Source organism: Macaca thibetana, chromosome 4 (assembly GCF_024542745.1).
Source record: "Macaca thibetana thibetana isolate TM-01 chromosome 4, ASM2454274v1, whole genome shotgun sequence".
In the NCBI taxonomy this organism is placed as follows: Eukaryota; Metazoa; Chordata; class Mammalia; order Primates; family Cercopithecidae; genus Macaca; species Macaca thibetana.
In genome coordinates, this window is record NC_065581.1 from 28,424,298 (window position 1) to 28,436,525 (window position 12,228).

General features: G+C 39.6%; 1 non-coding gene across 1 annotated transcript; it reads right to left on the reverse strand.

Annotated features, from left to right (window-relative positions):
- Positions 1 to 9,353: 9,353 nt before the first annotated feature.
- TRNAT-CGU (transfer RNA threonine (anticodon CGU)) lies at positions 9,354 to 9,427 on the reverse strand. The gene has a single exon. It is a non-coding gene; the product is annotated as a tRNA-Thr (tRNA).
- Positions 9,428 to 12,228: the final 2,801 nt, after the last annotated feature.

A 12,228-nucleotide genomic window follows, 5' to 3' on the forward strand; every position in this document is an offset into this window, starting at 1 on the left:
CTAGGTGCAGTGCTTTTAATATTTATTCTTGTATGTGCTGCTGAGCAAATACTTTGCTCACTATTATTGCCAAGGTCTCTCAGGCTGTGGTGCTGTAACTCCTTTTCTGGAAAGTGGGAGGGGTAAGAAAGGAGGTTAGGCGGAAAAAAGGATTGGTTTGTTTCCACCTCTGCCCTTTGTTTTTTCAACAGCTCTTTGATCTTTTCACAGTACTTCTACGTTTCCAGGCTAAAACCAAGTATTTTATTTTTCATTCCTTCTATTTTACAAGTGATCATATTTAAAGCCATCTGTTGAATAGAAAGTACATTACTGGGTCCGCCGCGGTGGCTCACGCCTGTAATCCCAGCACTTTGGGAGGCCGAGGGGGGTGGATCACGAGGTCAGGAGATTGAAACCATCCTGGCTAACACGTTGAAACCCCGTCTCTACTAAAAATACAAAAAATTAGCGGGGCGGGGTGGCGGGCGCCTGTAGTCCCAGGTACTCGGGAGGCTGAGGCAGGAGAATGGCGAGAGGCAGAGCTTGCAGTGAGCTGAGATCGCGCCACTGCATTCCAGTCTGGGCGACAGAGCGAGACTCCGTCTCAAAAAAAAAAAAAAAAAAAAAAAAAAGTACATTACTGGTAAAGTGGGTAAAAGTATGGCTAATTTCTTTCTTTTTCTTTTTCATTTTTTTTTTTTTAGAGACAGAGTCTTGCTCTGTCGCCCTGGCTGGAGGGCAGTGATGCGATCTCAGCTCACTGCAACCTCCACCTCCCTGGTTCAAGGATTCCCCTGCCTCACCCTCCCAAGTAGCTGGGATTACAGGCTCATGCCACCACGCCCGGCTAATTTTTTTGTATTTTTAGTAAGGACAGAGTTTCACCATGGTGGCCAGACTGGTCTCAAACTCCAGACCTCAGGCAATCTGCCCGCCTCGGCCTCCCAAAGTGCTGGGATTACAGGAGTGAGCCACCCGTGCCCGGCCAGTATGACTAATTTCTAAGTGGGTGGCTGTGTGCAACTGTGAAGGTGACCAGGGGAAATTGTAGGCAAAGAAGGGTATTTAGCTAACAGGACAGAGTTGTTAGAAATGTTTGTGAAGAGGGGGAAGGTCAACAGCTTTTGTTAGTTGCTCCTTAGTTCTTTTAGTAAACTAGAAAAAAAAAACTGCTGTTATCAATTAACATCAATAAGCACAGGTCAAGAAATGGTGTTCTCTAAAATAATATGATGAGAAAATTTGCTCGTGGAAATTATATCAGTAAGAACGGAACAATCCATTATTACCTAGATTATCTGAGCCATGTGGCTCTGATGAATTTGACTTTGACATTCACTTTGACTATGATCTTGATGTAAAGCCTCAGATTCAATTTCCAACCAAGTCCGGAATTTCATTAAGGGTCTTCAGGCACATCTGTCAATATTTATCTTAACTCTGTAGTTTCAAGAAAGCAGGTTCTGAGTCTACTTCTCAGCCCAACCCTGATGCAAACTGTTTTACTTATAGCCCTGCTTTACTTTGATGCTATCAAAATGCTGCTTCGTTTAAAGTGAATTAAACCCAACTAAAGGCCACCCTCTCCCAAGCCTATAATAATTCTAGCTTTTGTTTTGTTTGGTGAAAGTCTGCACTTCTATTTACATTTCTCCCTTGCCTCAGCAAGGATTAAATTAATTTTTTTAAGTGTTAGGATCGAACAATTGAGATTTATTTAGTATTTTGAATATAGAAGCTAAATATGAATATTGTGAGGTTAAGAGGCTAAGAAACAGAAGCTGGTTTTTCTGACAAAAATAAATTAACGTTTTTGAAGTTAGTATGGGGAAGGCCTTCTTAAGACACATAAAAAACTTCATGAATAAAAATATTAATTCATTTGCCTAGGTCAAATTTAATATAATCTTTTGACAAACTGAAAAACCAGAAATAAACTGTAAAGACATTTTCAGCATATATAAAAATAAAAATGTTATTACAAATAAATAAGGAGCATCCACAGCTCAATTTTCAAAAAAAAAAAAAAATTAGAAAGTGAGTAAAGTTTTTTTGTTTTGTTTTTTAGGTTTTTTTGAGACAGAGTTTTGCTCTTGTTGCCCAAGCTGGAGTGCAATGGTGTGATCTCAGCTCACTGCAACCTCTGCCTCCAGGGTTCAAGCAATTCTCCTGCCTCAGCCTCCCAAGTAGCTGGGATTACAGGTGTGTGACACCACGCCCGGCTAATTTTTTGTATTTTAAGTAGAGATGGGGTTTCACCATGTTGGCCAGGCTGCTCTCGAACTCCTGACCTCAGGTGATCCGCCCACCTCAGTCTCCCAAAATGCTGGGATTACAGTTGTGAGTCACTGCATGCAGCCGTTTTTTAAAATTTAACCAAAAAGGTGGATGAAGGCAGAACTTGTGTAAGGCAACTCTGACTGTTGAATACATTAACCCATAGGAAGTACATAATTGCATACATGACAGGTAGTGTTTTAATAAAAAGTAAATTGCAAGTGCCATTTATTTTGACTTAAAATATTTTGAACAAGAAAACTTAACATATTTTGTCTGAAACACATTAGCTGATGGCACTTGATCTGAATTCACTCAGATAAATTATAGTATCTTGTATAGATTTATACTTCAACTTAAAGGAGGAAAGAAAAGAAGGAAAGATAGAAGGAAATAAATAAGGGAGGGAAGGAAGAAAGGTAGCATAGAAGGAAGCAAGGAAGGAAAGAGAGGAAAGAAGACAAATATGTCTCAAACTTCTGAGGCAGAAGAGTTGTTCTTTTTCTCTAAGCTCTATCAGGGTTCTACTCTGCAATGTCAGTTATATAATCGCAATGTTTTACTCTGTATTTTCCACTATGAAACCCCAAATGAAATTTTTCTCAGTCATTGAGGCTTTCTTTTTCTTTTTTTTTTTTTTTCCCAGGTTGGAATGCAGTAGCACAGTCTCGGCTCACTGCAACCTCTGCCTCCCTTGTTCAAGGGATTCTCCTGCCTCAGCCTTCCGAGTAGCTGGGATTACAGGTGCGGGCAACCATGCCCGTCTAATTTTTGTATTTTCAGTAGAGACAGGGTTTCACCATATTGGTCAAAGCTGGTCTAGAACTCCTGACTTTGTGATCCACCCGCCTCGGCCTCCCAAACTGCTGGGATTACAGGCATGAGCCCTGGCGCCTGGCCTCTCATTGAGACTTTCTTAAGTCAGGCTTAATATGAAACATAATTCCATCATCCAGTTTGCTAATAATATTTTATTTGGATTACTGGAAGTCATTTCTGAAGAAGGAAGGACGGAAGAGGGGAAGGAATCGTCAATGAATAAATAAAATAGTAAGTGGATGAACAAATAAACAAACTTGTTTCAGGAAAATTTCATACTTGTGGCCGGGCACAGTGGCTCATGCCTGTAATCCCAGCACTTTGGGAGGCCAAGGTGGGTGGATCACCTGAGGTCAGGAGTTAGAGACCATCCTGGCCAGCATGGTGAAACCCCATCTCTACTAAAATACAACATCCTGGCCAACATGGTGAAACCCCATCTCTACTAAAAATACAAAAATTAGCTGGGCATGGTGGCGGCCACCTGTAATCCCAGCAACTCAGGAGGCTGAGGCAGGAGAATCACTTGAACCCTGGAGGCAGAGGTTGCAGTGAGCCGAGATCGCCCCTCTGCACTCCAGCCTGGGCGGACTCTGTCTCAAAAAAAGAAAAAAAAGAAAATTTCATGCTTGCTTAAGCCTTATTATGGTCTGAAATCTCCATAAAATTCATATGTGGAATCGTAACCACCAATAACTCAGAAGGTGACTCTATTTCAAGGTAAGATCTTTAAAAAGGTAGTTCAGTTAAAATGAGGTCATTAGGGCATGCCCTTAGGCAATATGACTGATGTCATTATAAAAAGAGAAGATTAGGAGAAACACACATGAAGGCAAAAACACCAAGGAGAAAGCCAACTACAAGTCAAGGAGAGAAGCCTTAAAAGAAATTCACTCTGATGACACTTTAATCTCAGATTTCTAGCCTTCAGAATTATGAGAAAATAAATTTCTGTTGTTTAAGCCACGCAGTCTGTGGTACTTCGTTATGACAGCCCTAATAAACTAATAGAATCCCAAATGCAATCCAGGAAACAACTTTTGAAAAAAACAGGAGTTGTTACTGTTGCAAAAAGCAGTTCATTAATTTTGTTTTCTATTCTCTTCACAACCCAGGGAAAACAGAAGTTTGCCTTTGTCAGGTATGTATTCAGCAACCATTCCCACTTTCCTTTGGTTGACATTCTGTATTGGGAGAACTGGAAGCTAACAGAAAGTACATTTTCTGGACTCCTTTGCAGCTAAGAATCTTGACGCAAATGAGATTTGACTGAGATTAGATATACTTCTCTGAGATTTAGCAGGCAGACTATCATCATGCTGATTTTGTCTATTTTTTGCTAGCAAGCAAGATCATGAAGATACGCTTTCTCAGCACAGTGTTAACGGGTCTGGTCTCTAGCCTTTAGAATTAGAGAGAGCAGTGCAGAGGCGGTGGCCATAGTCCATGTTCCAATGTTCAGTCACCAGCTTCATGAGTTTGAGAAGTTATTATAAAGGAAGCAATCTCCTAGCTCTAATGTTGTGTTACTTGGATTATGGTTACAATGTTCTGAGTCTCAAAAAGTTTATTGCCAGCTTCCCTTATAGATTAGTTCTGTAGATATTTTCTGAAATCATAGTTGAAGGTCTAATCTAAAGCCTGTTTCTCAACCTTGTCAGATAATTTTGTAGTCCAACTTCCTGTTTTTAACTCCTTTTGTTTGAAATACTTAGAATGCTCCCTGTTTCCTACACTGAACTTTTAATTATTTTGCAGATTAAGAAATATCAAAATTAGTAATAGTAATGGATTGTGGGAACCCATGAGTCCATATAAACAAACAAGTAAATGTCAAAAGAGAAGGGGGGCGAGGCACAGTGGCTCACACCTGCAATCCCAGCACATTGAGAGGCAGAGGTAGGAGGTTCATTTGAGTCCAGAAGTTGGAGACCAGCCTGGGCAACATGGCAAGACACCCTCTACAAAAAAATCTATATATTAGCACTGCAGCCTGGGTGACAGATCAAGACTCTGTGGGAAAAAAAAAAAAAAAAAAGCTGGAGGGTTGGTGGAGGCTGGGAGGGGAAGGAAACGTTTTTCTTCCAATAGCAGAAAGATAACTTGTAAATGTAGAATAAATGATGGATTCAGAAGATCGTCATTTGGCAACCATCATACTTCTAACTGATTCAGGCCAGGATCATCATGGGTGCTAAATTAAGTTGATAAAAGTTGAATGATAACAGGATATTTACATAGTCTCAAAGTCAGGATACTTATTAATGACAATGGAGAAACCTGGCAAACACTGTCATAACCAGGTGACCAAAATTAATACCACTGGTAATGGGACAACCGCCATTAAATATCTCCTGATAAAATGCACTGAAAAGGGTATAATATCAGTTCTCTGGTATTCCTACTCAAAATTCATAACCGAAATCCAATCATGAGGAAATAGCAGACTAACCCAAATAGAGGAAAATTTTACAAAATAACTGGCCTGTACTCTTTTAAAAATACCAATGTTATAAAAGAGAAAGAAAGGCTACAGAACATGACAATTCAACATATGCTCAAAGATTTTCTTTTGCTAAAAAGGACATTATAGGGACAATTAGCATAGTCTGAATAAGGCCCATATATTAGACAATAGTATTGTATCAATGTTAATTTCTGATTTTGATCATTGTACTGTGATTATGTAAGAGGGTGTTTTCCTGTTAGGAAACATACATTGAAGTATTTAGGGGTAAAGGATCATTATGTCTACAACTTATTCTTTTTTATTTTTATTTATTATTATTATTTTTTGAGACAGAGTCTCACTCTGTCACCCAGGCTGGAGTGCAGTGGTGCTATCTTGGCTTACTGCAACCTCCGCCTCCGGGTTTCAAGCAATTCTTCTGCCTCAGCCTCCTGGGAGGCCGAGGAGGGTGGATCACAAGGTCAGGAGATCGAGACCATCCTGGCTAACACAGTGAAATCCCGTCTCTACTAAACAAAATATAAAAAAAAAAAATTAGCCAGGTTTGGTGGCACGCACCTGTAGTCCCAGCTACTTGGGAAGCTGAGGCAGGAGAATGGTGTGAACCTAGGAGGCGGAGCTTGCAGTGAGCTGAGATCGTGCCACTACACTCCAGCCTGGGCGACAGAGCGAGACTCCGTCTCAAAAAAAAAAACAAAACAAAACATATGTATACATATATACATATGAGATATACATATGAGATATGAGATAAAAGTATATATATGTATATGTATGTATATATGTGTGTATATATATACACATATGAGATAAGGTCCATATTTGGGAAGACTGAGTGAAGGATGCAACTTTTCTGTAACAATGAAATTATTTTAAAAGTAAAAATTAAAAGAAAAAGAAAAGAATGAGACAGACCTTAGGAGAGTCAAGTTACTAACCAAAGGTCCACATTTGGTAGTGAGGGATCCAGGACATGCATACAGACTTTGTCATCGAGAACTCCATGCTTCTTTCACTCCTGTGCACAGTCAGTCACTTTATTTCCAGCCTTTTCTTTGCATTTATATGTGAATAGATTTCTCTTTGGTGTGACTTGATCCATTGAATGAGCATTGCTTTCACTAGAGGGAGGAAAGCATCTTTGGATTGAGTTGAGAGCCACTTCACTTTTCAATCTCTGGTCCAGTACATAAACTTAGAAGTTGTGTGCTGAGTTTGCACAGAGACTAACACAGCTCTTTGCTGAGTGTGAGGCGACTGCAAAAGGCGACTTTTAAGGCTCCTTAGATAATTCATCTTGGGGATCAAAAGACTTTAGAGGACTTGACTCCAACCTCTCTTATTTTGGCAGCTAGGAACTTTATATAAGAAACAGAATAGAAAGCTAAACTTTCCAGAGAACCCCCAGTAAGCACAACTAAATTCTCATTAAAACATTAGTGAATTCATCACCATTAAGTAAAGAGAAAGAGGTTAGCATTATTTCTTATCAATCAAAAATTAAACAAAGGCATTGATGTACTTGTCTGCTGAGGTTTTACTCTTAAAACATCTGGAAAAGGAGTCATTTGTGAGCAATAACTCCCTTGAGGTTGCAGATATAGGCTTTTTCTCAATTTGGGGGTTTTTCCCCCTAAAACTTGATGCCAATTCCTTTTAATTATTTCTTACATTTATACTTTCTCCACTTCTGATTATGTTACTGGTTATCTGCTTTTCTAGTTAATTTTAAATTTATTTTCCAAAAAGAACACAATAAATAGGAGAATACATCTTAAACTTTATATTTTTTTCTTCACTCATAATTTTTGAAATGTGTTTATGTTCAATTACACATGGATTTTGGTTGCTCTTAATATGAAATTAAAACTCCTTGGCATGGCCTCTAAAATTCTGACACAGTTTGGTCCTATCCTCCTGCATCCCATCTCTCAGGCTGCTTGCCCGTGGCCTTCCCACTGTACTCATACCAGTTTTTTTCCAGTCCAATGCACTTTGTCTAACTTCCTCTGCCTGGGTTTCCCTATGCTCTGTCTGCCTTTCCTATACTGGCCTCTTTCTTTGCAACTGAAGACTCTCCTCTTATCTCCCTGATGAAACCAAATCTTACCCGTATGTTCTAAATCACAGTCATTCTTTTTCTGTAGCACTTCTCATAGCCATAATGTTATGTTTGTCATATAAATAACTTCTATTCACTCACCCATCCCCAAATAAGCTCTTACCTCCTTTGGGATAGAGACCAGGCCTGTTCAGTTTACCTTCCCACACCTTGATGTGAGTAGGTATAGAATTAATAATTTTGGGCCGGGCGCCGTGGCACACGCCTGTAATCCCAGCACTTTGGGAGACCGAGGCAGGCGGATCACGAGGTTAGGAGATTGAGACCATCCTGGCTAACACGGTGAAACCCCGTCTGTACTAAAAATACAAAAAATGAGCCGGGAGTGGTGGCCAGCGCCTGTAGTCCCAGCTACTCGGGAGGCAGAGGCAGGAGAATGGCGTGAACCCGGGAGGCGGAGCTTGCAGTGAGCCGAGATTGCGCCACTGCACTCCAGCCTGGACGACACAGCCAGACTCCGTCTCAAAACAAAACAAAACAAAACAAAACAAAATTAATAATTTGGGGAATGAATGAGGAGATGACTAGAGTTCTGTAACTTCATGTAAAACAGATGAAGGCATATCTTCCACTGCTTGAGGTTAGCTTTAAGAGGTGTTTATGGACCACATAGAATTCTTTTCAGAATTCACTTCAGTGATCTCGTATCCAGAAATATAACTTTTTGAAACCGGCATGCTGGTTCAGAGTCATAATACCCCTATTGGGACATCTGCTTCTAATAACCCAGTTTAAATCAACCAAAGAAAGGGAGTGATAGTCCTATAAAAATCAATGTCAAGAAACAAAATATGTCCTCTGACCCTAAAATAGCTTATTTTTTCTGAACATTCATTTGTGATTTACTGTTTATTGATTTATGGAAGTCATGGATTTTTTTCAGTGGCACATAGGCACCAAAGAACTTAAGGAGGTCAGGGAAAATCTCAAAAGAATATGCAAAATTTGTCCATAAGTTTGTGTGTGTGTGTGTGTGTTTATATACAAAAGTTTTTATTAGATAATCTAATGAGTTCATGTGCCATACAATTTTAAGAATTATTATTCTAAATCACACTGGATACTGTTCGGTTTTATAAATAATATTATTTGTTACTTAAGACTTCGACTTAAGTAACTTTGACTTAAGTAACTGAGAAATATTGGATTGAAATATTAGCTTGATTATTTATCAGCTATAAGATTTGGGCAAGTTTATTTCCTTCTGATACTTCATTTTTTATCTGTAAAATGGGCATAATACTGTTTACTTCGGTGAATAGTCTAGGAATTAAAAGTATGTGAGAAAATACATAAAGTACAACTTAGTAAATGTTCCATAAATTGCAACCATTTTTCATCCATGTGGAATTTAAGTAAGGTTTCATGGAGTTTGAGAAACCAGAAGAATATATTTTTTAATGTTTTGAATTAAAAGTTTTACCATTTTATTTTAGATATTTTTTATCCGTGATTGAACTTGAACCCCTGAGTTTGGTGAAATTCCAACATAACTGTCTGAGAGATCATCAGAAACTAACAGCCTTTGAGGATGCAGGTGGAATGAAGAGAGACTGGAGAGACTAAAGCTCTATGCAGTGGATCTGATATTGTGATTAAGGATTATAGACTAAAAATTGTGATAAATTCACAAAAACAGATGGCCCTTATTAAAAGGGGAAAGAAAAAGACACACCCACTCTCAGGCCCCGCTGGGATTCGAACCCAGGATCTCCTGTTTACGAGACAGGCGCTTTAGCCAACTAAGCCACAGAGCCAGCTGCGCAGACCCCATAGCTTCTTTTATGACCGAATTGTACTTAATTAGGTGAAAAGTTGTGTTGCCAATGAGACTTACTGTGTTTTCGAATACATCAACTTTGTAGTAAAGGCAGACTCCTGAAAGGAACTTCTAGAAATTAGACTCCCTTCGAGTCCAACAAAACACATCCACACTCACATAATCACTTAGAAAATGTGCTTGGAACAGTGTCAGCGCGTCCCAGAGGGCAAATAAAGCCGTGAAATCGGAGAGTGGAGATGAACCGTGTTCCCAGAGGAGGAAGAGGCGTCTGTCTCTAGACGTAGCGAGAGCAGTTTTTACATTCCATGGCATCGTGGTGATTTAGAATCAAGTGATTGGATTCTAAAAGTGGAGTGAAAAGCTTTTCTAGCCAAACAGATCATTCAGAATTTTCATCACATTAATGGCTTTTCTGGCCATTAGAAGATAGCACAGGGATGCGCTGAAAAACAAAAACTGTTACCGCGTTCAGACTCTCCAAACAGCTGCCAGATCACTGCTCTAGAGAAAGCAGGTGACAGCTGGGAGGCGACCTAGTCTGAGCTCACTTAACGGTTTTGTATTTCAAATCCAAAGAGCCTTTGCCTGCTCGAGGCTTGCGTTCCAGCGGCTCCTGAGAGGGGGCACAGATGGAAACCAGAAGGAGAGGCGTCACCGGACAGGGTCGTTCCTAATTCTGCTTTCCTCATTTTGGTTCTTCAAGCTTCCATTAGATTGTTTCCTAATATCTTCCTTATGGATCCTCACCTTGTAGAAGCTGAACAAACATTAATTGATTGAAAAATCCCCAAATTAAGATCCATTCTGAAACTGTTAACGTTTGTATCCTAGTTTTCTGCCTTTGCTGGTGCCAAAGTGAGGGAGTGAGTTCACCAAATAAAGCAAACGTCTCTGCACATTAGCCAGCTTTCCCGCCATGTTAAAAAGACAACAGGGAGGATTACAAAATTCCTTGTTTAACCAGACAAAGGCTGGAAGGGGCTCTGGGCCTGATAACGCCCTTGAATCCTAAAGTCTTTCTTAATTCCTCTCTTGAGCCAAAAGTTGGAGCATTGCCATTTCCTATCCCATTCGGAATGTTTTTGTAGTGAATATAAACTTATTTTCCTGTTAACCAAGAGAGTCATGTTTTAATTTAATATAGATTAACAAACTGTTATGATTAGGGCTATACTAACAGTTACTGTGTTAAGAGTTACTTAATATTTACTGACTTTGGGAAGCAACATCCCCCAAAATCATAAGGACCAGGAATCATAGCCTTTCTGAATTTGAATCAGCCAAATTGTTTATGATCAGGATTGTACTAACTTCAGTCACTAAAATACAACTGGGATGGCATCGTGTCCAGGGAAATATTGTTCAAGTTTTTCCCAACAAGAACGACATTGAATACCTACTGTGTGTCAGGAATTGAAATAACTTCTGTAGACACAACTAGGAAGATAGCCAGATGATAAAAATCAAACAAGGAATAGTATCACAATAAAAGAAGTACAATGTGATAGCTGAGTGCCTAACAGGGCCCAGTAATCTAGTTCAAAGCATAAAACTTTGTTTTAGGTATAATTCTGACATTGCCCAGTTCAACTAATTTTTAAAATTTCTTTTTGACTTTTGCTGGAAAAAGTCTTAACAGATTTTTTTCCCCTAATGTGACAATTAGTACTTGAACACACCTAGAATATATTCAAGTTAATCCAAGATAATTAAACAAAATAAAGAATATGGCTGGGCGCAGTGGCTCATGCCTATAATCCCAGCACTTTGGGAGGCTGAGGCAGGTGGATCACGTAGGGTCAGGAATTGGAGACCAGCCTGTCCAACAGGGTGAAACCCCATCTTTACTAAAAATACAAAAATTAGCCAGGCATGGTGGTGGGCACCTGTAATCCCAGCTGCTCAAGAGGTTGAGGCAGGAGAATTGCTTGAACCCGAGAAATGGAGGATGCAGTGAGTCGAGATCACACCACTGCACTCCAACCTGGGAGACAGAGCAAGACACCATCTCAAAAAAAAAAAAAAAAAAAAAAAAAAATTATTGGACCTCATGAGACTTATTACCACGAGAACAGTATGGGGGAAACCGCCCTTATGATTCTATTTTCTCCCACTGGGTCCCTCCCACAACATGTGGGAATTGTGGGAGCTACAATTCAAGATGAAATTTGGGTGAGGACACAGCCAAACCATATCACTATCCCAATGGGATCCTCCTCCAAATAGACTTGTATTCATAAAGAAAAAAAAAAATATGTGAGTGAATTGAAAGGGTAAATAATTCACATGAGATCTCCAGCCAATTTGATGCAAAAGTGCTCAACTAACATCAGAATCCAAGACAGCTGACTGAGGGATATGAATATCAATACTGGAGTACGGAGATTGTCACAACTGCAGTGACTTCATATTACCCTCAGTTATGCTTTATTTGTTGAGAATAGGGTGATTTGCCATAATACTAGTTAGTAGCTGTCAAGAATTGAATTTTGTCCCCTGAAAATTCATGTTCAAATCCTACCCTCAGTACCTCAGAATGTGATCTTATTTGGAAATAAAGTAATCAAAGAGGTAATTAGTTAAATTGAAGTCATATGGAGTAAAGTGAACCCCTGATTCCATATAACTGATGTCCCAATAAAAAGAGGAAATTTGTCTGGGTGCAGTGGTTCACACCTGTAATCCCAGGATTTCGGGAGACCGAGGTGGGCAGATCACCTGAGATCAGGAGTTCGAGACCAGCCTGGCCAACATGGTGAAACCCCACCTCTACTA